The sequence below is a fragment of the Echinops telfairi genome, unplaced genomic scaffold (assembly GCF_000313985.2).
Source record: "Echinops telfairi isolate 266 unplaced genomic scaffold, ASM31398v2 ScPeMD7_7468;HRSCAF=8506_0, whole genome shotgun sequence".
In the NCBI taxonomy this organism is placed as follows: Eukaryota; Metazoa; Chordata; class Mammalia; order Afrosoricida; family Tenrecidae; genus Echinops; species Echinops telfairi.
This window is the reverse complement of record NW_022111369.1, coordinates 28,379,328-28,405,507: the sequence shown is the minus strand read 5'-3', so window position 1 is coordinate 28,405,507 and position 26,180 is coordinate 28,379,328. Positions and strand designations below refer to the sequence as shown.

The 26,180-nt window shown below is 39.5% G+C and overlaps 1 protein-coding gene across 1 annotated transcript in view; it reads right to left on the bottom strand.

Moving 5' to 3' along the window:
- SNCA (synuclein alpha) overlaps positions 1-26,180 on the bottom strand; it is a 119,256-nt gene that overhangs the window by 12,907 nt on the left and 80,169 nt on the right. The window lies entirely within an intron of this gene.

Here is a 26,180-nt window from a genome sequence, read left to right as displayed (position 1 = left end):
AGTCTGTGCATTTGGACTAGAAAGCGGATCTTTCCAGCTCTCCCATGGTGGTGAGTTACAAGATGCCATGAGCTATACCACCAGTATTTCAAGTACCAGCAGGTTCAGCCAAGGTGAACAGATTTCAATGGAACTTCCAGTCTAAGAACAGACTGGGAATAACTGTCCATTGTGAGGAATTAGCCACTGACAACCTTAGGAATAGCAGGAGAACACTGCCAGATACAGTATGGGGAAATGAGCCCCTCAGCTTGGAAGGCAGTCAATTTTAACCAGGAATTATGCAGGCTCTGGTGTAAGTGCATCTGTTATATGTCCTGGCCAAGATTAGCATTTGATTCACATCTACACTCACTAGATCTAACAACTTGGAACAAATGTAGGGGGCTGGGAATATTGTCACATCGTGAAAAAATCAGTACATTACAGACCATGGGAAAGAACAGGACAAATGTCACATCTACATCAAAAACAAATTACAAGGAAAATAAAAAGTTGTGGGAATCTATATGCCATGTGGTACAAATGGTGAAGTGGTTGATTAGTGCCTACAAAGTTGGTGGTTGAAATCTGTCATAGGTGCATTGGAAGAAAGACTTGGAAATCCACATCTGAAAAATCTAACATTAAGATATTTGGCAGCTTTTCCAAATAGAGAACATAATACTTTTATAACCACTAGGTATAATTTTAAGCAACCCTGGTGTCACTGTCTCATAGCAACCTTATAGGACAGAATAACATTTCCCCTGTGGATCCTTGAGACAACATTTTCATGAAAAGAAAGCCCCAGATTTCTCCTGGGGGGGGCCCTGGTGATTTTGAAAGCTTGTGTGATCCAAAATGAAATTCAAATAATGGTGAGAAAAACATCAGAGCAAAAATGATCAACACCCAATTTGTGAGGGTTAAGGAAGCCCACAATCCATCTGCAGAAATCTATTGAGGCTGAGCCACTGGCAAATCCACTCTAGCCACAGCCTTACCATCAGGCAGAGACCCATGCAATCTTGATTATGCGTGACTGAACTTGACATTTGGCCAATTGACCACCCTATAGATGTGACCTGAATCTGCTCTGGGTACAAATATCTCTTACTGGTTCCATGACAGACATTTCTACATTGGCTTTGAATGTTGTTGGCGGTCTTTTCCTTCATACGCATTATTTGTACTTTTGTCTGTACACTCTTCTGATTGCAGCCTTACCACCTTAGTGCAATTTTGCTTGTTCTGGTTTCCTCTTGGATCTCCAAGCTATGGAATACAGGAGGAGTGGATATGTAATGATAATAACTAATACAGACGTACATAGGGAAAATAAGTGGGTGGTAAGTGATAGGGAGGAAAAGGGATTTCAGGAGTAAATAATGAAGGGGAGAAAGGGAGGGAACACTAGAATGAATTTTGATTGCACAATTCATTTTAAAGTAAATTTAACCATGTTGAGGGACCCTCTATACTTGATGTTGTAGTGATTGCACAACTTTCCTTGATAGGGTTGAACAATTGAGCTATTTAATTGTATGATATATAAATTATGTGTCAATAAAACTGCTAGGAAATTTTTTTAATTTAATTTTTTAAATTTAATTTCTGAATTATGAAGGGTTCAGGAGGGAGGGGGAGTGGGAGGGGGAGGGAAAATGAGCAAACGATATTAAGGGCTAAAGTGGAGAGCAAATGTTTGGAGATTGATGAGGGCAACGGGTGTACATAAGTGCTTGACTCAGTGGATGTATGTATGGACTGTGATAAGAAATGTATGAGCCCTCAATGAAACAATTTAAAAAAAGCCGGACAGGTCAAGATGTGACAAAATAACAATTTAAAAACTATCGAGGGCTCATGCGGGAGGGAGGAGCAGGGAGGGAGGGGGAAAATGAGGACCTAATACCGGGGGTTTAAGTGGAGAGAAAATGTTTTGAGAATGTTGAGGGCAATGAATGTACAAATGCACTTTACACAATTGATGTGTGTATGGATTGTGATAAGAGTTATATGAGCCCTTAATAAAATGATTTAAAAAAAAAAAAAGAAGAAGAATGAATGGCCACATAGACCACATCTTCCGCTCTTTCAGACCAGAAGGACTAGTAGCCTGGTCTTCACATTGAGCATCCTGATCAGCACTACAGAAGGCACTTCATAGAAAGCAAGAAATACAAAAAAGCACATTCCAACATCACAAATAAAGCCAGACTTACTAGTCTGATAGAGCAGTGAAAGTTGCAAGACACCCTTAGTCTAGAACTAGACCCAACTGTGGGGACCATCTTGAAGCCAACAGCAGACAGGTGTATAAAGTGAACAATAGCACTCATGAGGAATGAATTCCTCAGAACAATGAACTATGGAAACACAAACAGTAGCAATTGACACAAAAATAAAGATCAGAAAGTAGTGAGGGTTAGAGAGAAAAATCTACATGGGAAAGCCAGGGAGGAAGAGAGAGGAATGCTGTTCCATTGAGGGAATTACAACAAATCTCACAAAAGAAACCATGTAAAACTGTTGAATGAAAAATTAAAACTAAGTTGCTCAGTAATTTTCACACAAGAAAAGTAATAAATAAAAAGAGAACTTAAAAGACACCTTGGGCAGACAGTATTTGGGCATTTAGACTCTTCTAACTGAAAGGTTTGTGGTTGGAATTTACCAGTAGCGCTGTGGCAGTGTGCTTCTGTTAATACAATAGTTTTGGAAACCGTATGGGGCTGTTTCACTATTAACATAGAGTTCCTCTGGGGTGAAGTCAAGTGAAAGACTGCAAATATGTTTTCCTGTACTTGTTTGGGTGTCTTTTAATTTTTTTCTTGGTTAGAGATGACCACTATCTAGGAGAAGTATAATATGTTTTATGGAAACACTCATAATGAAGTAAACAGGAATGAAAACACTGTTTCTTTGTAAGATTAAAGATATTAATTTTCAGTTTTGAAGTTTTAGGATTCTAGTAACTCTATTTTGGAGAAGGTAGGGTGTATCTTATTCCAAATCAGATTAACCTTAATGTTTAAGGGGGGGAAAAAACAGCTGAAGAATTTTATTATGAAAATAAATTTTAAAAAGCTAAAAAGGGTACTAATTATTAATTTGGAAATATCACTATGTTTATTATCTTAATTTTGTGTCCAGGGAATAGCATCATATAAAGGATAATATAATGATCAAATGCATTGCTTTCAAACTACAAAGAATGCTTAAATGTGTCTGGTAATTATATACTGTGAGGGAAAGGCGGTAGAAACCCATGTAGAGGTGATTGGGAATATAGGACTGGTGCTCTGCTTCCAACATGCTGTGGCCTGGAAAACCCTATGGAGTAGCTTAACTTGTACACATGAGAAACCATGAAAACCAGTATGTTCAACTACAGTAAACATCCAATGAACCGTACAGCACACTAGTGAGACACTTGGTGGACTGTGTTTCCTTCTATACTTAGGAGCCATGGCCTTGCCAGGTAAGGTTTGCCCTGCTAGTCACAAGATTGGAAATTTAAGTCTACTAGCCACTCTCTGGAAGAAATATGATGCTGTCTGCTCCTATACAGATTTACAGCATATGAAATGATACATGAGTTGGAATCAACTTGATGGTAGTTGGGGTTGGGGTTTCTCCCATCTCATTTATAGGTAAATTAAAAATCTTTTTTTTTTTTTGGTTTTGGGGAAAGTTCTCAAAATCAAAACCAAATCCACTATCATGAAATTGTTTCCAAGTCATAGTGACCCTGGAGGACCTAGTAGAACTGCGACATATGGTTTCCCAGACTGTAAATCACAGAAGTAGACTGCCTCGTCTTTCTCTTGCAGAACAACTCATGGTTTTGAACCTCAAACTTTTCTGTTAGCAGCCCAGCACTTAGCCCACTGCACCACCAGGGGAACATGCTGATAACAATGTAGCAGAAACAAAACAAAAACCAAACTCATTGCCGTAAAGTCAATGCCAACTCATAATGACCCTATAGGACAAGGTAGAACTGCCCCTGTGAGTTCCAAGACCAAATCTGGGGGCAGAAAGCCCCATCTCTCTTCCACTGAGCAGCTGGGCATTTTGAACTGTGGACACTTGCAATTAGTAGCCAAAGGTGTATCCATTATGCCACCAGAGCTCCTTGGTTTGTAGCTACAGCAGAGTTAAATGACCAGATGATTTTATCTATAGGCTATACCTTTCCTAACTTTGGATCTCTGGTGGCATAGTGGTTATGTACTGAGCTATTAACTGAAAAGTCCACAGTTCAAAAGCAATAGCTAGCTGTTCCTTGGGAGAGAGTTGGGACTTTCCACTCCTGTGAAGAGTTACAGTCTCAGAAACCCATCAAAGCAGTTCCACCCTGCCCAGTAGTTTGGGGTCTTTATGGGTACTAATAGACTCAATGGCAATAAGTGAGGCTTTGTTCCACATTTGCACTTCGATAAATGCTGCCCTTTTAATCTTAAATGGTTGATTATTATAGTAACAGACCTAAAAGTAACCAAGGACCATAGTTTGGGGAATCTCTATTTGATCTGTAAGCCTGGTTTCTTAACATGGTGTAGAGTTTTATTCCACAAGCTTTTTACTACTCTCTCCACAACCTTTGAATCAAATGTCCTTTTCAGGAAGTTGGTAGTGTTAGCAGGGGATCATCTAGTTCTTCGGGCCTCACAATGAATGAAATTGAAGTGTGCATGGTGCATGAGTCCACCGAACTAAATGTTCTCATATGCCCTTAAATTTTCATCATCTTTTCTCTGGGACAGGGAGAGATCAGGAGCTGCATCTCAGGTGGCTACTCACCAAAGTAGGACGTAGAACCTTGTCTTTGTGAGTTATGTTATTACCTTGCACTCTGGTGTCCCCAGAAACTATGGTCCTGATTGCCCCAGGCTAGGTTGGTTATTTTTAGATGATCTCATGCTGATGGGATTATCCCTGAATCCAATTTTAAACATACTCCACTCAACAGATTGCAAAATGAGTTGTGTATAATGTACAAAATTATGGTTCAGTAAATTAGAAATCAATGTGAATTAATTTTTAAGATTACATTTCCATTGTATGGCAGAGATCTGATCTTTAAAAACCTCATTCTCTTTTGTAAGCATAATAAGCAGCTTAGTGTCTGCCGCGTTTACGACAGTGCCTATAGTTAGCTGACTCACCTAATAAGAATTCTCAGCAGAGTTAACAATTGTAAGCTTCTCCCTTCTATTTCTTGGGTATAAACCCGGTTGCAAATAAAAACTAGAACATAGTGAGAAATCTGGGGAAACCTATTTTCAGTCTTTATGGTCTAAGAATTGAGCTCCTGCTTCCATTAATGAATAAAACAAACCACATATCTTGGAGTTTGTTTGTTTAAGACTCCATGGGAATGAGCCATGAATGTCAGTCCCTTGGAGAGTGATTGCATAAGGACATCAAGAAAATAAAGCTGGGAAAGTGGGTGGACCTGAGAAAAGGCTTCCTGTTGTGTTGAACTCAGAATCAGCCAGTTGATTCATTTTTGCAGATTCATTTAAATTTAGAGGTGGCTCTTTCTTTTTTCCCCCTCCTTTTGATTTGATGCATGTTTATTCCAGTTTTTAGTATTTTGTACTTTCTTTTCTATTCTTTTTTTAAATTTAAATCATTTTATTGAGGGCTTGTACAATTCTTAATGCAGTCCATATATATATCCATTGCGTCAAGCACATTTGTACACTTGTTGCCCTCATCATTCTCAGAACATTTGCTTTCCACTTTAGCTCTTGGAAAAAGCTACTCATTTTCCCCCTCCCACCCGACTCCCCGCTCCCTCATGAACCCTTGATAATTTATAAATTATTACTATTTTATCATATCTTACACTGCCTGACGTCTCCCCTCACCCACCCCAGGGAGGACATAAGAAAATGTGGTGAAGAAAGCTGATGGTGCCTGGCTATCCAAAGATATAGCACCTGGGGTCTTAAAGGCTTGAAGATAAACAAATGGTCATCTAACTCAGAAGCAACAAAGTCCACATAGAAGAAGCACACCAGCCTATGTGATCATGAGGTGTCAAAGGGATCAGGTATCAAGCACCAAAGAACAAAAAATCATATCATCATGAATAAGGGGTAGTGCGGGGTGGGGACCCAAGGCCCATGTTTAGGCAACTTGGTATCTCTTTGCAGAGGGGTTGCAGGAAGGATATGAGTCACTCAGGGCGAAGTGTAGCATTGATGAAACATACAACTTTCCTCTAGTTCCTAAATGCTTCCTCTTCCCCCGCCCTCCCACCCCCACTATCATGATCCCAATTCTACCTTACAAATCTGGCTAGACCAGAGAGGATTTACACGTACAGATAGGAACTGGAAACACAGGGAATCCAGGGCAGATGATCCCTTCAGGACCAGTGGTGAGAGTGGTGATACCGGGAGGATTCAGGGAAGGTGGAGTAGGAAGGGGGAACTGATTACAAGGATCTAGAGGTGGGTCTTAAAAGATATAATATGATGAGAATCAGGGGAAAATGTAGGTTTTGTAAAATAAAGAATTTAAGGGGGTGAGGGCTCACCAATCATTGGCTCACCAATCAGCTGCTCAGTGAAAAAAACTAGGGGCCGTCTATTCCCATAAATATTGACGATCTTAGAAATCCTACATAAGGTCTGTATAAGTTTGCTATAGCAGCAAGTTAGTGTTGATGTGTTTCCAGGCTGTGGAGGGAATTGGCGGTACGAGGAAGAACTCTTGCCTTCCACGCTGGTAGTCATGAGGTACCTAAGTCAGAATCCATTCCAACGCTCAGCAACCCACACACAGCAGAAGGGAACACTGCTTGGGGCGCAACGTCCACTCAGTTACTGGTGCATTTGGGCCCATTGTTAAGGTCACTGTTTCAATCCTAGAAATACTCCCTGTTTACCCAGGGCTGATCCCTTCACAAAGCACGTCTCAAGCAGCCTAGCTCTTGAGGAGCTGATCATCTTCCAAGATAATATGTTTTTCTCCCTATTCTGGCAGTTCATTGTTCATTTAACATTCCTTTTACATCATGATTCCAAGGCATTGACTTCCCCCCCATCTTTCTTGTTCATGATCCCGCTTTACACGCACATGCAACAACTGAAACCATCATGGCTGGGGTTTGGTGCACCCTAGTCTTCAACGTGATATCTTTACTCTTTAACATTATATATGGTAAACTTTTTATTGCGAATAAGTGAAAGTTTATAGAGTAGATCATAAGTGTTAGATAGAACAATTCATACCCATTTGAGTTGTTTCAATGTGCTAAACTCACTTCTGCTACCCATTAAAATTGCTTCAATGTGCTAAACTCACTTCTGCTACTTTTTCCCTGAGTTTCCTGTTTCTCTTCTTTCTTTTCTCGCCCTCTGAACTTTGTCCTCAGGAAAATGCTGTGCTTTTGATGTTAACTAGTGATTATTATGACTGGGTGTCAGGGTGGGGTCAGGGTGGGGGTAGGGGTGGTGGTGGTGGGATGAGTTCAGTTCCAGACTTGAAGGGTGACAAAGCGCCACAGCCATGGGGTCTGTCAAGACTCTCTCCAACCAGTAAGCTAGGTCTCTTTCATGATTTTGAATTCTGTTCCATATTTTTCTCCCGCTCTAGCCCCAATCTTCTAATATAACTTCTTTTTTTTCAGAGCAGTTGATTGTGGTATTGGCTTCTGGTCTCAAAGATGTAGAAATAGATGTTTGTGTGGTCCATTCATCATTGGAAAAAAGAAGATTTTCATGTGTTTTTGATTTTCATTATGCTACTTGGCTCCACACAGGGAGAGACCCATGGTGGCACCTTAGACGTATGCTCACAAGCTTTAAAAATATATGAACACGCACGTTCATCACAGCACTATTCACAATAGCAAAAAGGTAGAAGTAATCTAAATGCATATATATAGCTATCTATTATATATAATCTAATATACAATGTCTATTATATATAACCTCGATCTATTATATATAAATGGAAACATTGGGACACGCACACAATGGAATACTGTGCAACTTTAAAGAATAACAATGAATCGATGAGACACCTCCAACATCCATGGACCTGGAGGACACCGTGCTGAGTGAAGTTAGCCAATCACAAAAGCACAAGTATTTTATGGGATCACAATGATAAAAAAGTCAATACAAATTTCACACTAAAAGAAACCTTTTTTAATGGTTATCAAGGTTATCATTTTCTAATGAGGTAGTGGAAGTCACAATCTAGTAGACAAATTAACACTTAATATGCACTACAAGCAAGGTTAGGAAAACATCACGAAGTCTGGAAAAGCCACTGGTGGGTTTACAAGAGTTAAAGTCAATAGGAACAAGCACTGTTCTATAGGAGAAATCCTGATGGTGCTGATTTGCAAATAGATACTTGGGTAGTCATGCAGGCGACTCAGATTCTGGTGGGAGACTGGGTGACTATCCACAGATTTGTATAGATGTGGCAGTGGCTGTTTGCATATATGTGTGGAGCTTACAAAAGGCAGAGTTATGAGAGCATCTTAGCTAGAAACACCTGGCAGGAATGAGTCTCTGGGCCTGGGGGATCAGGATCATAGTCTCCAGGGTTACCAAGGTCAATTACCCAAACTTAGTTTACAAAGGAAATGTTCTACACCTACTTTGATGAGTAGAGAACAAGGTCTTTAACACGTTAGAGAGGTGGATTGTGAATCCAAGTCAAATAAAATCCTTGTCAATGTATTTGCTATGTTTACCATGATGCTAGTTATTGACTCATGTATGAAAAGTTTTGTGTGTTTTTAAAATTTCTATGTTGAGATGTAAGCCATATTCATGTGGTTGTCTTTGTTTCATCAATAAAGACTTTGAGCCTTCATCATAAATTAACTCTATAGATCCATTCCATATTCTCTTTTAGCTCCCAATCCTGTTCAATATTTTGCCCAGCGCATCCTACAGTACTATTTTTCGAGGCAAGATATTTTGCTTCTGGTCTTTCATCTTGAGACGTCAAGCACGCTCTACCCTTTTCCTTTTCTAACTACTGATTCTTGCACATTCATGTAATTATCATTCTTATTGCTGAAAAAAAGCCCTAAAGAATAGGCCATTCATTGTACAAAGTTCTTTCAAGTGAAATCCTGTTTTGTCAAAGGCTGCATTTTACAACTACTGATCCTTCTTCTTTATTTCCAATCCTTACACTCCTGCTATTTGAAATCGTTTTGAGTATGTGCACAAGATGTGAGAGCAGGATTCAAATTCCAGTCAAGGCAGCTCATACACACAGACCACTTATGTCCAGTGGAGTTTTGTATGTTGATTTGATGCCGAACAGCTTTCAGTGGAACTTTCAGAGCAAGACACGAGGAAGAGAGGTCTGATATTCTGTTGCCCAAATATGTAAGTCAATGTACACCCAGTGGATCCAGTGAACCCAATCCATAAGCCTTGACAGCATTGGATTCCATTGTGTGTGGCAAGGCCATGAATCAGGGGTAACATGCATGGTAACAAACAGTAAGAACAGAATGATATTGAGATAGTTAAAGTTTATTTTGCCAACCTGGCCAATAAACACATGTGGGGTTAATTGAAGGCCAAAGGGATAAATGGCTCCATGAGCTTTGCCTTTCTAGTTCTCGGGTCTCTTGCTTTGCGATGCTTGGACCAGGGTGCAGCTGCCTTAGCCAGTTCCCTGCTTCAGCTGGCAAGGCTCACTTCCTGCAAGACATCCCCAAGGAGAAGCCGCATGGACCTACCCCGATGCAACCCTGGGTGCTGGAGCAGCCGTGTGGACACCCCTGCCAGCTCTGAGATGCTTACAGGTTCACTGATTTGGCTTTCCTCCTGCAGTTGGCGTCATAGTGTGTGTTTTGTGAGATGGAGGAGGACTTTGTGGGTTGGTGGCGGACATATGGGTTAATGTTGGACTTGTGGGCTTGGGCAGCACTGGGTTGGGAGGTTTTCTTGTTGTACACTTACCCTTCACATAAAACCCTCTCTTCTACATATGAATTTCTGTGGATTTGTTTCTCTAATGTACCCAGACTCACACAGATGTCTTAGGGGAACATAGGTGATACTGAAAAGCTTCTGTTGAAGCTCCTATGTGCATCTTAGTGGACCGAGGCACGTGTATGTGCTTCATATTTAGGTGTAAAGCCAGCTTTAATATTTTACTGGCATACAATACTTCAGACAAAGCAAAATGTTCTTGTGAAAATGGATACAGAGCTTATTTAGGGCCCTAAAATAGAAAGTAAAGGCAATGTCTTCAAATCAGCATATAAGAAATCTAGGAGAAGCATTATAAAGTGGAAGCTACAAATCTGTTCCTTCTCTAAGAGATCAGAAGTGAAGGAAGGTTTTAAGAAAACCAAAATAAAAGAGGAGAAAGTGGAATATGATAATTTGATTTTTCCAGTGTTTCCACCTGGATAGGGATTTCAGTTGAGTTTGAGGAGCCTTAAGATCGAGAGTAAAATGTCTACATTTTCTCAGCCTTCAGGTGGGAATATCTTTACTAAACATTTATGCCAGACACGGGGATTAAGAGAAAAATGCTCCAGAGCTCACAGTAGTCAATTTCCTTTTAGGTTTTTTTTCTACTAAGCTTTGACCTGCAGGTTGAAGTTGCTACTTTCTTTTTTCACCTAGAAAAATTTCCTTCTGAAAAGGTGGATCCATGCCTCAACAGATCAAAGATAAATGAAATCTGCTCATTCTAAATCAGGAAAGATAAAAGGCTTGGCCTTTAGAAGGACATTTGTACATTTTCACTTTTCCATCTCACAGTGACATGACACAATATCTAGGTTTATCTGGTGCTCACTCAAATACAGGGACAACTGTAAGGATGGCACTGGAGCCAGCAGTATTGCTCTCTGTTGAACATAGGTTTGCTGTGAGGTGGAACCAACGGATGGCATCAAATAGCAGCCACTCTGTGCTCCTGTCTCAAGGGCTGTCCACGTGTGATTTGATCTTCAGAAAATAGCCCAGTCAGGAAGGAACCACTGCTGTCTCTATTTTATCAATCAATGAACAGAGGTCAGCAGCCTGGGTTCAGATTTCTTAGTCTTAAATTAATATCGAATACTATGTGCCAAGTTTCTTGAAAAAGAGTTTCTTATATACTAAAACATCAGACAAAGCAGCTTAAAAAAGATAAAACTAAGTATCAAATATTTCTCAATTTACTAAGGAAATTTTTTTAATAGTTAAATATTTGGTCTCCCTTGTCTTAGAGTATGCCATTATTTACTTCTATTAAAAAATAATTGAGACTAAAGAAATTATAAGTGTATATAAATAAATACATATGTATAATTTTTCTCTTATGAGAATAACTTTATGTCGTTTTTGCAAAGGAAAACCACAGAGACAATTCACAGTTATTAAATCACAAAATACCTTACTCAACATAAAACCTCAAGTTCCATACATTCCTGGTTAAGTTTCAGTTTTCCTTAAAGTTCATGTCCAGCAGAATAAAGATAATAAAGTTCTCAGAAAGACATTTTTCGTGTTGTTTTTATAGGCATTATACTTGTTTAGAATGTCTGGAATCTCATTACTTAAGTTTATCACTTCACTCTTTTGATCAACCAAGAAAAGGTTTACTGGGTCACAGACCTTACATTTCTTAGCTTTACACCGAAGATGGCAATACTTCCCATCCCACTGTAAAACCTTCATTTTGAATATCATAATAAAATGTAACAATCCATTACATTTATGGGCAGATGTTACACTTAGTCATGATGTTTATTTTATTGAAAGTCCTCCCTGATTGCACAGAGGATCTGAAAAGGAATAAAAGATGATTTCCTCATGAGATCAAACAAATACCTTTACTTGTTCTAATGTCATTATCCCCTCTTCAATTAGGTACTGAATGTTTATCTGTTAGTCTCCTTCTAATTAATTTTAAAACACCCATTATTTCTGAATTATATTATTGAACTTTCCATAAGTCAACGCATAATTAATCCTTTGATGAAATGTTTATGATTTCCCCTTCTTTAATTAGGTTCCTTCATTTCTCCCTTCAGCTCTAATTCACTAGTAATTAGGAAACTCTGAACCACAGCAAGAACCAAACAAAGAACACGCTGCTGTTGTTGTCGATGTGTTGTTGTGGTTGTTAGGTGGCATCAAGTCAGCTCTGACCCATAGCCACCCTGTGCACCATGGAAAGAAACACTACATGGTCCTACACCGTCTTCACAGTGGTACCTGTGCTTGAGTCCGTTGACACGGCTGCTGTGCTAATCCATCTCAGCGAGTGCCTTCTGCTTTGTTGCCACCCCTCTACTGAACCAAACACAATGTCCTTCTCCAGGGACTGGCCTCTCCTGACAATATGTCCAAAGAATGGAAGACGAGGTCTACCATCCTGGTTTCTGGCCTTACTTCCTCCAATACAGATGTTTGTTCCTGTAGCAGTCCAAGGTACTTTGTATATTCTTCTCCAGCACAACAATTCAAATACATCAATTCTTCTCCTGTCTTCCTTATTCAATGTCCACCTTCCACAGGCTTATGTGATGCAGTGGCTTTGGCCAGGTACACCTGAGCCCTCAAAGTAACACACTTACCCTTCAATACTCTGAAGCAGGGGTTCACAACCTGTGGGCCGCGACTCCTTTGAGGGCTGAACGACCTTTTTACAGGGGTTGCCCGATTCATAACAGTAGCAAAATTACAGTGATTAAGTAGCAATGAAACTAATGTTATGGTTGGGGGTGGGGGGGTCACCACAACATGAGCAACTGTATTAAAGGGTCACGGCATTAGGAAGGTTGAGAACCACTGCTCTAAAGAGATCTTGTGCAGCAGATTTACCTAATGCAACACATCCTTTGATCACTTGACTGCTGCTTCCATGAGCATTGGCTGTGGGTCCAGGTAAGACAAAATCTTGGACAACTTCAACCTTTTCTCCATTTATCACGTTATCCTGTTGGTAACAGGAGAGACGGCTGCTATTCATCAGTGGCTAATAAAGACACTGCAATGAAGGAACAGTCAGCCCCCTTCTGAGGAACAAGCCGCCCAGAACCTCATGAGGGGCAGGGGGATGTGGTTAGGTAGTCAAACCTCAAGAAGAACAGCAGAACCTTGCCAGCTAGAGGGCCCGTCAATGAGCCCCTGGGGCGGGAGGCACTCCCACTGTGACTGAGCGAAGGCTTATGGCTCAAAGCAGAATGGGCCGCAATGACATGATTGGAGGAAAGCCTCTTGGACCTTTGTGTGCTGCTGGGCATGACTCAAAGTGAGGAGAAATAGCTGCAACCATCCATTAGCATCCCTTAGGAATCTATTGGAACTCAGATTATACAAAGTATGAAGCTTTGAAAATTAGAAGTTGTATGAAATGAAATTTTAAAAAATGACATGGAACTCCTGAAGATCAACACTCTAGATAAGTGGTTCTCAACCTGTGGGTCGCGACCCCTTTGGGGGTCGAATGAGCCTTTCACAGGGGTTGCCAGATTCATAATAGTAGCAAAATTACAGTTATGCAGTATCAATATAAATAATTTTGTGGTTGGGGGTCACCACAACACGAGGAACTGCATTAAAGGGTCACAGTACAAGGAAGGTTGAGAACCACTGCTCTTGATGTTAGTGAGCTGAAATGGCCTAGAATCAACCATTTTAAATTAATCATATGGTTTAATTTTTCAGGAATGACAAATTTAAGAGGAATGACATTGCATTCATCATGAAAAGGATTTTTCAAGATTTTTCTTGAAGCATGTGGCTGCCTGTACAAGGGCAAATACATCGTGCTTGGGTAACAAGAAAGAAGAAGCCTTAAATAAGATGGATTGGCACAATGGCTGCAATTATGTGCTTTTACTCAACAACAATTATGAAGCTGGCAGGGGTGTATTGGATTTTAGAGAGGTTCCTATGAGTAGGACGCACTCAATACAATCGTATTGATCAATACATTCTAGCTAACTAATTCCTAGGTTCATTTGCTCCATTTAAATTTGATCTTCCTTGATTTACACTTTATACATTCCTTATTTCAAATAATAATAGCTATTTACATTTGTTTTCCCCTATGCGAGTAAATAAAGTAAACAAAGCTTACTCTACAAAACTATGATCAAGTGTACATTCGTGGGGGGTGGGGGCATGCAGTTAATTGATTTTACCTTGAAAATGCATCAATCAAAATTTTAAGATGACTTTCTGTGGCAATATTGCTACCAACAAAATAAATATAGAGCCATTTTAAGAACAGAAGATTGTGTGTCATTTCATTAAGCGGCTGCATTTAACTCTCCATTGAATGTCAAGGCTTATATTTTTCTGTCTACCTAATTCACTGGTCCTCCTCTCTTCATTTCTTGATGTTGCCTAGACGTATAACGGAAAAGCAGTAGTAACAAATGGCCAGTCTCGCATAAGTATGTGCTAGTGACATTAATATGCAGTGTAAATGTTGTAAATTCAGAATTAAAGTGTTTATAACTGAAGGTTTATCAGCAGAAGGAATGAGTTTGTGTTATATTTAGACACATACTGAGGATGAGAAATAATCACACCACCAGAATTTTGGAACAAGTAGACATTTCCTGGTATTTATAAATTCATCAAAGTATCATATGCCATCCCTGCAATAACTCATAATTTCATAATTGCAGGAACATGAGATGTATGTACATTCATATGTCTCTATCTATAGACACACAAATATAAATTGCATAAAAGTTTTATAATCTCTTGTTATCTCTCACTTTGAATTACAAAAGGGTCAGTGGTCCCCCTGTGAAGCTTGAGGTTCCTATATCACTTTTTTTTTTTCAAATAATTTTATTGGGGGCTCATACAACTCTTATCACAATCCATACATACACCCATTGTGTCAAACACATTTGTACATTTGTTTCTATCATCATTCTCAAAACATTTGCTTTCTACTTGAGCCCTTGATATCAGATCCTCATTTTCCCCCTCCCTGCATGCTCCCCTCTCCCTCATGAACCCTTGATAATTTATAAATTATTATTATTATGTCATATCTTACACTGTCCGATGTCTCCCTTCACCCACTTTTCGGTTGTCTAACCCCCAGGGAGGAGGTTATATGTAGATCCTTGTAATTGGTTTCCCCTTTCTACCCCACCTTCCCTCCACCCTCCCAGTATCGCCACTCACACCACTGGTCCTGAAGGGATCATCGCCCTGGATTCCCTGTGTTTCCAGTTCCTATCTGTACCAGTGTACATCCTCTAGTCCTGCCGGATTTGTAAGGGAGAATTGGGATCATGATAGTGGTGGGGAGGGGGAGGAAGCATTTAGGAACTAGAGGAAAGTTGAATGTTTCATCGTTGCTACATCGCACCCTGACTGGTTCATCTCCTCCCCAAGACCCTTCTGTAAAGGGATGTCCAGTTGCCTACAGATGGGCTTTGGGTCTCCACTCTGCACTCACCCTCATTTACAATGATATAATTTTTGTTCTTTGAGGCCTGATACCTGATCCCTTCAACACCTCGTGGCCACACAGGCTGGTGTGCTTCTTCCATGTGGGCTTTGTTGATTCTGAGCTAGATGGCTGCTAGTTTACCCTCAAGCCTTTAAGACCCCAGACACTATATCTTTTGTTCATCGGGGCACAGTTCACACTTGCAAGGAGTTGGAAGCAACCCAAATTTCCATCAACAGACGAATGGATTAAAAAATTGTTTTACATACATACAATGGAGTACTATGCATTGCTAAAAAGCAGTGATGTGCGCATGAAGCATATTGCCGCATAGGAAGAACTGGAGGAAATCATGCTAAGTGAACGAAGCCAAGCACAAAAGGACAAGTACAACATGAGTCTGCTGAGGTAAGCTTGAAAAAAAAAAAAAAAAGCAAAAGGGGCATAGGGAAAAAGTTATTGTATACAAACATTCCTGGAGTGAGGACCAGGTTGTATGGCAGAGGCCAGATCAAAGCCAGGGGTACATATGGTAGCCAACTAAAAAGGGGGGCAGAGATAGAAATGTGTAGTAGGAGAACAGGACACTAACCCACCCAAGGGGAGGGTATTGATTGTGTTTCCAAAGGTAAAAAGGGACCAGACTTAAGCATGTGAATGCAGCGTGCTGCATTGGGGAGGGGAACCAGTGGCAGGGTCTGAGGGCCCAGCCCCAATCCCAACTAAGTGGACAACTGCCCCTCCCCCCAGAAGGACTTACTTTAGAGGGCGGCACTGAAGCTGCAGTGAGGGGAGAGACATGTCTGATCAGAGCACATGGGAGCAAATGAATGGGGAGGAAGAGAGAGTGGAGCACAGCCTGGTCCACCAGCCCTGGAGAACAATATCCCCGCTCCAAACAGCCAATGCACAGAGTGGACCACGTGGCTGATCCCACTATGATACAGGACATCCCTTGCTGATCCTGTATTAGTTATTTTTAACTTGATAAAAGAAATACAACATAAGGAATAGAGTAACTATTGGATCTTAGAAATGGAAAACACAAAGAATGTAGCAGTATTACTGATAAGACTTCCCAGTAACTGGTGACACTGTGACTTGTTTTAAAAACTGTACAGATTTGGTTTAAGAAGTTATGAAATCTTGGAAGGTAACTTGGAAGTGGAAAACATTTATTACTAAATCTCTACCTAGTAATCATTACTAGAAGAATTTATAACTTCTCAAATTATAATAAAACAATCAAATAGGAAATATTCTTTAAACCTAATTCAGAAGTACCAAATCTATATATGTGGTCTAATGCCATTGTACAACATATACAATATTATTACTTACACTACACCATCAGTCTCATCAAAATAAATAAATATAGATATATAGACATATCATAGCATGTAAATTTCTCGTGTTATTTTTCTATGTGCAGTAGTCGTATTATGTGTGTGCCTTATTTATGTGGATACATTATATACTAAAATACAATATTAATCATATAAATCCAATAAATGTTTATGTTATATTCTTTGGTATAACTCTATCTCAAATGAATTCAAGTATAGAAAAATAAAAAATATAAATAAAAGTTTATAAAACACTACATGGTATGTAAGATACAGGGTACATCATAGGTAAAAGTTAAATGTTCAGAAGAAAGGCAGATCATTTGTGTCCAGGAGAAATATTCCACCATTTGTCTGTCAGCCAGTCATACTATGGTAGCTGTGTGTGTCTGTGATTTGGAAAGCTCAGTTACGAGTATTTAAAAATACCAGTAGGGTCACGCAAAAGGAAAAGGTTTCCGCAGAGCTTCCAGATGAAGACTAGACTCTGCAGAAGGAAGAGGATGTTCACTTCTGAGGAATTAGGCACTGAAAACCCATGGCTCGCACAGAAATGTGTTCCGTTACTGGAACCCTACTGAGAGCAGCAGACCTTGTCAGTGATGCACAGTGCGAGGGGAGGAACCAGATGACTGAGGAAGAGTGGCTTCCTCAAAGCAGAGCCCACCAAGATGTCCTGGATGGAATAAGGCCTTTGGGATGTTCATTTATGGCAGAGGCATGCCTCAAAATGAGTAGAAATTGGAACTTGCAATATATGAAGCATGACTCTAGGAAAATTAGAAGTTACAAATATGAAATGGAATCAATAAAGATCAATATCTAGGTGTTCATGAGCTGCAATAGAATGGTATGTTCCTTTTTGAATCAGAACATTATATGGTTGACTATGCCAGGAATGATACATTAAATAGGAATAATTTTACATTCATTTTCAAAAAGAAAATTTCAATATGTATCAGAGGTACAATGATACCTGATAGGATAAAATCTATCCCCGTACACAGACATCCAAAAGCTATAAATACTATACAACTTTAGGTACTGACCACTAACGCTAGTGACAACTGCCTTGGTTAGCGTGAACACACACCGGTGGAGCACTTGGCACTTGAGAGAAAAGCCCGCCGCTAAGAAAGAGGGGTAAAAAGGCCAGGGAGCGAAAATGACAACATAGATGCAGATGTTTACTTATCCTTTTATTTGTATGCTGGTCATTTGTAAAACAAGAGAGGGCATCTAGAAAATACAGTGTCACCTATGCTCAGACTGAGTATTGTGGCCACTTACTGTGTAGCAAAGGGTGTTCCTTCTTGATCAAAAGAAGGATGATTCAGAATGGAGAGCTCAGTCTCCAAGGAGGATTTTTACAGTCTCTGGGGACACACCAAGGAAATGGAGCTGATCATGGTCACAAAACACTTGACATTATTCAAGTTCAAGTGGTGCCTGGTAGAGGGATACTTGCCTTCAGACATTATTGTCCTGGATGCAGGGTGTATAAAGAAACCATAGCTTCACGTTTTGATATTTGTATATAATAAATATTTCTATATTTTCATAGCAATGCTTTTTGACTTACTCTTGCATATCAATATGAAAGAACAGTTTCTGGGGGGGGAAAAAGCTCTCAATTGAAAGGAGAGGTTGAATTTTGTAGTGTGTTTTGTGTCTTGAAAACCTTCTGCAGTAATTATCTGAAATCATTTGCTAGATAATTATTGAGGGACTCTTGCAATTGTCCCTTTTCTCTACAAAGATCACCACTTTAATTAAGAGTGGATCGCTGGGGACAGGCTGCTGCACTGAATCTTTAAGTATTTTTAATTCTCCATTCTCTGTCAAGAAGAAGGTTGCTTCCAGGCCACATTTTCTGATACACAGATATTCTCATAAAGGCCTCTGGGCTGCACCTTAACAATCTTACCTCTGCACACCTTTTTCTTTTTTTAAAGGGGGCCAGTATCAAGTTTGCACATATTTCATGACCTATAATTTGCTTCTCTGATCTGATTTCCATTGAATTTGTAAGGAACTATGAATCAGGTGCTTGCTGTGATCAAGATGCTAAAGTTATATTTTTACCACAACACAACTCTAAGGTGTGAAAGCTTAGTGAGACAAGAAGCAGATCGATAATGATTAGCTTCGGAGTGGTTTCCTCTACCTCCAGCTAGTGCAGTGTTGGAAGAACCTAGAGCCAGGACTAGAGGAATAGCAAACTAAATATACTTACTCCAAAGACTTCTGAGGAAGGCTATCATATTATGCCTTATTAAAAGACAAGGGGATCTAGTGGTGCAGTGGGTTACACATTGAGTGGCTAACCATAGGGCCAGCAGTTCAAACCCATCAGCCTCTCTGCAGGAGAAAGAAGAGACTGTCTACTCTTGTAGAGACCTAAAATCTTGGAAGCGGAAAGGGCAAGTTCTACTCTAACCTATAGAACCACTAAGAGTCAGGATGTCATCACTTGATGACAGCAAGAGGTAAACATAGAAATCCAGAAAAACAAAAATAGTAACAATTGTTCCGGCTTTCTCACCAGTTTCCTTAATCACAGTTATGTAAGGACCAGCATCTATCACCGACCTTTTTGGATTATGGTGGCTAGGCCATTAGAATGTGAAATGCTCTTGGTTTCGCTCCTGGTGGTCCTAGACTAAAATAGACTGAGAATAAAGGTCTGGCAACCGAGTTAAGAAAATCAAACAGATCATATAATGATCATGATCGTGGTTAAAAGGCACACACAACACACATTGGCCAGAGTAGACTTGAGCATGCCCGAGATCATAACCACAGTGTAGGACCAGGTCACGGGTAGTGCTGGTGTGCATGGAGTTTTCATGCCAACTTGACAGCAACCAACATAAAGAACGCTCGGTTCATAGGCACATTAGCTGAGAACAAATCTAAGAATAACCTAGAAAGTTTTTATTTTTTGTACTTAGATCCTGGAATAGCACCTTCGCCGAGTTAGTTATATAACATTAAGTACCAAGTACAACTGTTTTCTTAATATGTCAACATTACCTACAGTTTTTGCTTTCTGTTTTTTCATGTAAACTCTTGTGCTTTCAATGGCACCTGCTGAATCAAAGTCTTTAAAAGTGTGTCAGCAGTAACCTGAATTTTAAGTCTGATCCTAAGCAGCTAATAACCACTGCTTTAATGCATGAAACAATAACATAAAAAGTTACTTTTGAGGGTTATTTTCAGTTGTTCTTAATCCCCCTGCCAGGTCCCACTACCATGGAATTGATTCTGACACACAGGGACCGGGCCAGGCCAGGAAGAAGTGCCCCTTTATGGAAGTAGAAAGGCTCATCTTCCACTCTCTCTCTCATAGGATTGTTATATTGGCTGTTGTAGAGCATAACTATGGATTGTTTGATCTCTGTTTTTGAAAAAAACATTTTTTCCTGGTGAGAATAAAAAGAACATTATTGGTTTCTCCAGAGCAAACCTTTTAGCAAAACTCTACATGTGTATTACATTGTCACTCACCACCCTAGACCTCATTCCCAGGCTTTGAAAATAAAATTAAAAAAAAAATAAAACACCTATTGATCAAGCTGATTTCTCCTCATAGATGCCCTGTGTAGTATTTTCCAGGTTATAAATCATTATAGGCGCAGAGAACCTCATGTATATCATGGGGACAGTCTGGTAACTTTGAACCAAGCACCTCATGGCTACTAGCCGTCCGGGATTATCTAACAGTGCCACCAGGGTTCCTAAAAGACGTTCCCAAACTCGACTATAGGGGGGTCTGTTTTGTATTCTTGGTGCTAACAGTGAGAGTTTCACAAACGCTAAGGAATTTGGACAGATTACCTATATTAAAAAGAACTTAATAATTAGAAAGAGAGGTATTGTAGAATTACCAAAAAAAGGGGGGGGTGATAAACACTGGGAGGAGTGCAGGAGTTAAAATATAACAGAAATAATACTTTATGTGCAAGATTGTCCAGTAAAAGTGATGCACAAGTAGAAGAGCGAATGCAATGATTTCCCTTATGCCCTCCAAAACAAAACCAGTGATGGAGAAATTGAAGAATTCTACCAATATCTGTACTCTGACAGAATCAAACACGCAACTGGGGTGTGTTGATCATGGGAAAGTTGAAACAAAGTAGAAGGATCAGTACTTGGGAAATTTGACCTTGGTGATGGAAATAAAACTGAACCTCATGTAATAGAAGTTTGTAAGACAAAATTCTTCATTGTAAATACTTTTTCCCCACAACATACATGATGACCTGCCATTTAAAATACGTCAAATGGAATACACAGCAATCAAATTGACTACATTGGCGGAAAGAGCTGACGGACATGCTCATCAATACCATCAATCCAAACAAGGGCAAGGGCAGACTGAGGAACAGATAGTCAGTGCGTATCTGCAAGTTCAATTGGAAGGTTCAGAAAATTGAAACAAGTCTACAATAGCCAAAATACAACTTTAGAGACCATCAAATTCAACAGTTTTCAATTTTGGCTGCATTTAGAGAAGGTCTCAAATTTGTCTTATTGAACACTAATGACATACATGATGAAAATCAAAGCATATTAAAAACATGAAGAATACAAAACAGAATCACAGAGTGGATGTCAGAAGGGACCCTGGTCTTGAACAGAGACAAGTTTATGTGAATGGAAGAAGTGGCGAACAAGAAAGCTAAACAGAAAATTTCGAAAGGTCACTTGAGAAAGCAAAGTAAGCAGTAATAATGAAATCTACAAAGTCCTGGTTTTAGGAAATCTAGAGAGATGATCAGGTACAACATATCTCAAGCTGAAAAAATAAATTAATTAATAAATGAACAGAAACACTTTTAAAAACGGGATTGGGTGACATCGAAACATTTCCATCGGTAGCATACGGTCAACAGCCGTCTGTATTGAAAGAAATCTACAGAGCTCCGAAGGCCTCGGAGAAAAACAAGGCTGAAGAGCTTGACAAAACACAAAAGTAAACTTTTCAACAAACTGACCCAGTGCTTGAAGCACACACGAGTTCATGTTAAGAAAACTGGAAGACAGTTAACTGGCCAACCAACTTGAAGAAATCTATATCCTTGCCCATTCAGGAGGGCGAGAATTTGTCTTGACTGCTTTGGACATGTTATCCGAAGAAACTAGTCCCTGGAAAAGAACAGCATGCTTGGAAAAGCGGGCTGTCCGTACAAAAAGAGGAAGCACATCAGGGAGCTCAAGGACTGATCCAGTAGCTACAACAATGGACTTAACATCACACTGATTGTGAGGATGGCCCGGGACTGGGCATCCTCTGTTTCCCTCTGTTGTGTCTGTTCCTATGAGTCATAACTGATTTGGCAGCACCTAATAACAACACCTCCACAATGCAAAACTTAGCAAGTAATATTACCATTAGTATCATACGTAAGTACAATTTGCTGATGTTCACACAGTTTCAGCAGTGTATCAACAAGGAGCTGCCAGAAATCCAAGTTGGATGCAGAAGATAATTTGGAACAAGGGGCATTATTGTTGACATCAGCTGACTCAAATGAAAGCAGAGAAACCCAGAGAGATGTTACCTGTGTGTTTTGACATTGAGAAGGTATCCGAGTGTAGATCATAACAAACTTCAGATAATATTGTGAATAATGTGAAATTCTAGATCACTTGATTGTGCTCACGTGGAACCTGTACATAAGCTAAGAGGTAGTCATCCAAAAAGAAATAGATGAGACTGCATGCTTTAAAATAAGGAAAGGTGTGAATCAAGGTTACATCTTTTCACCATATATATGCAATCTGTATGCTGGAGAAATAATTACAAAAACTGGAATATGTGAAGACTAAAACAGCATCAGATTTGCAGGAATGATGGCACCTTGCTGTAAGTGAAGATCAATTGAAGCATTTATTGCTGAAAATCAAAGATCTGAGCCTTCAGCAGAAGATACAAATCAATGCAGAGGAAACAAAGTCCTCACAGCAAGACCAATAGTGACCCCATCGTGCTACCCCAATAATGGACCATCGTGACACATAAGGAACAGCTTGACATAAAAGGGAAAGGAGTTGAATTGATTTGCTTCCACAATCAAATTCATAGAAGCATCTTTCAAGAAATCAAATTACGCACTTCATTGGGTAAGTCTGATGCACAAAATCCCTCTGAAACATTAGTGAGTGCTGGTGGTATAATGGGCTACATGTTGGGCTACTGATCACAAGGTCCTCAGTTCTAGGTCACCACTGCTCTTTGAGGAAAGAAGCAGTTATGATCTGTCCTATATAGGCTCTATGAGTCAAAATCGACTTGATGGCAATCGGTTTCTTTTGCTTGTTTGTTTGGGATTTGAGGGCTAATGTGTGCCAAACCCAAGCCATGGTATCTTCAAGCACCTCAGACGCAAGTAAAATCAAGACGATTGTTTTGGAAGACTGACGACCAATTGTTGTGCATCAAATATGGTCTTGCTAAGGAAACTGAAAATGTCTTGGACTGCACAAAGAACAAACAACTTTCTCTCGGAGGAAGTACAGCAAGAATGCTCCTTAGAAGCATGTGCTTTGGACAGGTGATCAGAAGACACCAATCCCTGGAAATCATGCTTCATAAAGGAAAGGGTCAGCAAAAAAGTCCTGACATGGTGGATGGACATTGTAGAGGCAACAATGTGTTTGGACATAACAATTATGAGGATGGTGCAGGACCAGACCTTGTTTTACCCATTTGTACACAGGTTATTATTCTCATAGTTGAGCCCATTGAAGCAACGACTGTGTCAATCCATCTTGGTGAAGGTCTTCTTTCTCTCTGTCCTCCTAGCTTACCAAGCAAGATGTCCCTCTCCAGGGAGTGGTCTCTCCTGATAACATGTCCAAAGTACATGAGAGCAAGTCTTCTCATCCTTGCCTCCAAGGAGCATTCTGGGTATACTTCTACCAAGACAGATTTTGTTTGTTCATTTGTCAGTCCGTGGTCCTTGCAATATTCTCCAACAACACCATATTTCAAATGTACTGCCTCTTTCTATGTCTTCTTTATTCAGTGTGTAACTTTCCCATGCATATGGGGACATGGACATACCATGACTTACATAAGTGTGCCTGAATTCCCTCACTGATTGTAGGGGGGAAAGTAAACAAACAAACAAACAAACAAACAAGAAGATTACATCAGAAGCTGTGTTCTGAATGATTTAAAATGTTGCTGCATATCCCAGATAATCACATCTTCTAGCTGACTTCTATTGAAGAATTTAGAAAAAAGAAAGAAAAAAAAAGCTAGATAACAATGCAAACTGATAAGAGTATTGTCTCCTTCTCCCACCCTCTCTCTCAGGCATACGCATGCCTCTAAAGTCAGTTAATAGTACTCTAACTCCTAGGTTTCTGTTGTTGTTGCTTGCTTCTTTATTTTGGCCTTACTTTAAAACATATACATATATGTGTCCTTGTATCATGCTGTAACATTATAATAACTGCTCTTGAGGTGGCTCTGACTCATGGCAGCCCCAAGAAAAATGGAAAAAAATAGATGCAGTCATTGTGAGTTCCAGGATTTTCACCAGCAAATTTTTGGAAGTAGAATCCATTGTTTGGTTTTTGTGTCTAATCCAACATAATCTGAAAGCTCCACTGAAACTGCCTCCATGGCTGTGCAGAAAGTTCATTATCAGGAAATCAAATGCTTGCCACCCACATGGAAGTTGAATTTCTTCCACTAACCCTCCACTGCCCCATATAATGATGATGCTCTGTAACAAGTCAAATGGGACCCTAAGCTTCCCTATAGTACAGAATAGAATTGTTCCATAAGGTTTCCTAGTCTGAAATATTTACAGGAATAGATTGTTAGGATTTTTCTCCCACAAAGCAACTGGTGGGTTTTAACCACCGATTTTTGTTAGCACTTCAGCATAGTACCACCAGGGTACCTTCCTTCACATCATATATAGTAGATATACAGAAGGCTTCAAAAATTGTGGAAAATAAAATAAAAGAAAATTTAATTTCTCCTTGAATTTTTAAAACATATGTGTATGTGTGTTGTGTGCATATAATACATATGTGTGTGTGTTCATAGCACTGATGTGAAAATTCATATAAAATTGAATACCAAGAGGATGAGTGACTCACAATTAAATGTCATTTTTAAGCAGGCTTATCTATGGATTGTTAAATTTTTTTCAGAAAACATCTGAACTAGAATTTCTATTTATTCATTGATTATATGTACTAATAGACAACATTACGATAATCAGAGAAAAGATTGAAGCTGGGGAGGATTTTATTTTACTTACATCCACAGTCAATGCTCATAGAATTCAAGAAATCCAATGGCATACTACTTTGAGAAAACTTGCCACACATGACAAAGTTTAAGTGTTAAAGTGTGAAGATGTCACTTTGAGGACCAGGGTGCCCCAGAAATCCTAGACCATGGTCTTTACAGCAAGCTCATATGTATGCAAAAGTTGCACAACAAATAGTGAAGACCTGAGAATAATTGATGCCTTTGAATTATGTTTGCTGAAGAATAGTGAAAGTACCATGGACTGCCTAAAAAACGGACATATCTGTCTTAGAAGACATACAGTCAGAAGTTAAAAGGGAAAATGCAGAGGAGACACGGTCGCAGGTACTGGGGCCTGCTCTCAGAACTAATGGGCCCCTGGAAAGGACGTCACACTTGGTGAAGCAGAGGGCCAGCGAAAAAGAAGACGGTAAATAAGAAGGATCAACCCAGGGACGGCCTCACGAGCCCCTGTATAACAGTCACTGTGAGCACGGAGCAACGTCTCCTTACGCTGTAACACAGAGGGGCACCAGGAGTCTGGGGGACCTTAACGTACTTACCCACAGCGGTGGTTAAGAGCCCAAAAAAGTTGAACTTGTATGCTGAGGCTGAGACTTCTAACCAGTAGAAAATACAACTCCAAAGGTTTCCTGTATTGTCCAGGAAAATATTCACCGGTTCGTTGGTTTCTAATCTATATGCCAATTCATTTATGATTTTCCTTAACTCACTGTTTCTATAAATCCTTATTCCTCAAATTCTCCTTTTAGCCTATATTATAAGCTTACTGGTTTTCACATCAATTAATGAGTCAACATCTTTTTGATATGCTCTTATATTTTCAGAGGAGAGTCATGTTTTGAGAATGATATTTTAATTTAACATACATTAAAATAATGTTGGTTTTGATTGAAACCCTTCAAAATCACTTTTCTTTTAGTTCTAACATTCTATACAATGTTTAACTATTTAACTACTCAGAACATGTTTTATGTTCATATTTCTAGACATCCTAAGTAGTATAATCTCTTACTTATGTTCAGCAAGTAAAATTCCCTGTAAAAGTTTGTTAAAATATAAATATTTGGAGGTCAAAATTATTTTCTGCATCTTAAGGCAATACAAAATATAATGGAAAA